We start from the raw sequence: 3,319 nt of genomic DNA on the forward strand, positions 1-3,319 counted from the left end.
TGATCACAGGAAGCAAGTGATCTGAGTGAGGTACTATTTCTATTTTAGAGCTGAACAGTCTTCCCCTGGTGTTCCCCTGGTTGGTATGTTTGCAACATACCAACATCATGCTTCCAACATCATGGATACCATGTCTCCCTTGTTTAAAATGCCCTAGTATTTGTACATAATCTGCAAACATCCTTCAATATACTTTAAATCACCTCTAATAAGCAGTTGTTACGTTGTGTTAAGAGGTAATAAGAAAAAGTGCACATATTCGGTTATGGACACAATATTTTTCTAGTATTTTCTATCTGTGGCTGGTTGGACCTATGAAATCAGAACCTGCCTACAGAGGACTAAACTATATTACCTTCAATGAAAAAGCAACTGTATCCAGTAAATGGCTACACCATGCTGTCATGATGCAAAAGCAACCCTCAGGATTGGAGCTATTGCTTTTAAAATCTCTTGCAGGATTTCGTATCATGGGACCTGATTCTGTGAATATCATGGCATGGCTCTCTTTTGACATTTCCATTGCTTTTCTGAAGGAATCAGAATACATTCCCCAAAATGTTTGAGGGCAACTGGAGAAATGAAATATGTGGAAATCATACAGTGTTCAGCTATTGCTATGCCAGTCTTGAAATAGTAGCTCTCTGTGCAGAGATAATGTGGGTAGTGCCAATTATTCTTTTTTCCTTTGTGCAAAAAAAAATTGCACCCAAGGTATAGTAAACTGTCACAACAATGATTCTTGCTCCTGGAGTTAATGACAAGTTAGAAGAGCTACACGAGGGCTGTTTTTTTAAAAGGTACAATTTTTGAGTACTTTGCACTCATTTCTAGAACAAATGTCCAGTTTGGTCAACTCAATTAAATTGTATATTTATTCATTGTGAAGAATGATCAGACTTGTTGTGTTGTGTGTGTTTATACCGTTGAGGAAGACTCAGGCTTTCTCCTTCTTCAGAGAGAATTTTTTCAAGGCATATTTCGTCATTAGGAGTCCAGATCTCAGTGCATTGCACACAGAAGGCCTGAGCTCGCTGGAGCTTGAGTCAGCATGCAGGGCTACAGCTTCTACTGCTCTGGCAAGGGGGCAGCAGCCCAGTTAAGAGCTCTCCTCTGCCTAGGGAGAACACACTCATGTTTTCAGTCCACGTCTCTAGCTCTGATTAAGTTTGTATCCATCAAAGATCTGGTAATTACATAGAGAAGTGTTTCCTGAAGCTTGCTCTTGGAAATCTTCTCTCTGTAAGGAAAATCTCTTTGAAGAATAGATTCCATTGCCACATAGTTTTGTGAAACCTTGTGGCCTTCCAAGACCCTAAGACTCACAAGGCAGGACAGCTTCATTGTAGTCAAAGTCCAATTCTTAAACCTATCACTAACAATCTTCCGTTGCCAAAATTACTTTGGAAAATCCCCCAGCATCACTTACAAGGTTCAAAGTCCTGTCCACTAAGATATAATAATAAACTAAGTAAATGGTGAAACCAAGAATGTGGGTCACTGAACTGGCCTTAGTGATTGCTATCTCCATTTCTTTCTATGTCTTTGCAAAATTAAAGTTGATAACTATTATAATAGAAATAACAGTAATAGTCACTAACATTTATTGGATGCTGTCTTCTGCCTGCCAAACAGTTCTAAGTACTTTATTTATGGTAGCTGTTTTAATCTGAACAAAACCTCCAAGGCCTCAATACAAGTATTTCCTCACAGCAAAGTGACTTGCTTCTACTTTGCTCTTCCCTTGGCAATCCAGTGACTCTGCACACTCTCTGCATCCAGGTGAAAATGGTTTTCTGGCAATTTCTGGCACGAGATGGAGCTAAGCGAGGTATAGAGGAAATTTAATACTTCAGAAAGTCTCAGTAATTGGGTATATTTCTTGTTTGACAAACTGGCTTTTTGACAAATAAGTCCTCTTTTACATATGAATAACCAACTTTGGCCAACTTGAAATCCAGATTGACAGGAAACCATAAGAAACTGCATCACTAAAGTTCCCACCTGACAGGAAGAGAGGTATATAGGCAGGACAGAGCCACTTCCTGAGCTGCTGAACTAAAGAGCACAGTGAGACGGGGAATCTGGCAGTTAAAAACCCAGGGAGAGAGGGGAGGGAGGCTGCAAGCAGAGGGCACTGCCATTTGGAATGGGGTGAGTGGAGAGGGGTAAGTGCCTTAGGGACAGGTACAGCAATACAGGGCCAGGGAAAGTGTAAGGTCAGTGCATCCTGCAGTGTGCTGTCCACACCCCGAGCCATCTGCTCACTCAGGAAAGTGGTCTTCTCCATGCCAAGGGTGTGGGCTCACCACGCCCAGGGCTTGTAGGGCTGCATCAGCTGGGAGCAGGCAGTCTTCAGTTCACAGAGGAGTTCTGTGGGGTCCTGAATGACTCTCCACAGGTGGTCTCAGTGGAACAGAAATGGCAAAGGGTACAAGTAACACAAGTGTCACAGCGTCTATAGGAATTAGAGAAACACGCGGGCTCAAAGGTGTTTCTGGATTTTTAGATCTCAAGAGATTTTTCCAAGAAATCCATCTTAAGACAGCTCTTAAGCTACTATCATTACTCATAGTAGATGGAAAAACTTCTGTAGACAAAGAAGCCAAGATCCAAAAGATTTTTTAAAAATCAAAACAGAAAAATGTAGAAATGATACAGAATTTAAAAAAAAAACAGTAAGAGAGCATCACTAGTTAATATATTACATATTGTTATCTTAGAAGTAGTTATTCAAGTTATAAAATCAAAGAATAAAAAATGAACAGACAATCAAACAATGACAGCACAAACCATCCTTTTCAGTGAACCAACAAAAACTTAGTAGTATGGTTCACTATCTTGCACACTCAAACCTACACACAGTTCTGTTTGTCTACTTACAAATTGTTCACTCCTTTGGAGCACTTTCTTTCCCTTTCATTATTACAATATCTATTTACATATTGATCCAAAAGATTTGGGAATGAAATCATTAGGCTGCAAGTTTAGAATTACACACTTTGATGTGAAAATGACTTCCTTATCCTCACCCAGGTGATACCTGATGTAAACACAGGTGCTACCTCAGGAAAATTGTTGTGTTTTGATGAGTTAGCCTCCTTCAGGATGCACTGCCCATCGAATTGAGCAGTCACACCGCTGTGCCTCATAACCTTTGCCTGTCAGCTGCACAAATTCGAATACCTTCCTTCATTGTTCCAGATATTTCCCGAATGTTCAGTCCAGGGGCCCTTTTGTAGAACCTGTACATTTATATACGCTTCCTCTGTCCCCAGACCAGGGTATCTGCCAGCTTAGCTCAACGCGTTCGTTAGCC

The sequence above is a fragment of the Cavia porcellus genome, unplaced genomic scaffold (genome assembly GCF_034190915.1).
Source record: "Cavia porcellus strain 051 isolate PalLab524CR breed Dunkin Hartley unplaced genomic scaffold, mCavPor4.1 scaffold_18, whole genome shotgun sequence".
NCBI lineage: Eukaryota > Metazoa > Chordata > Mammalia > Rodentia > Caviidae > Cavia > Cavia porcellus.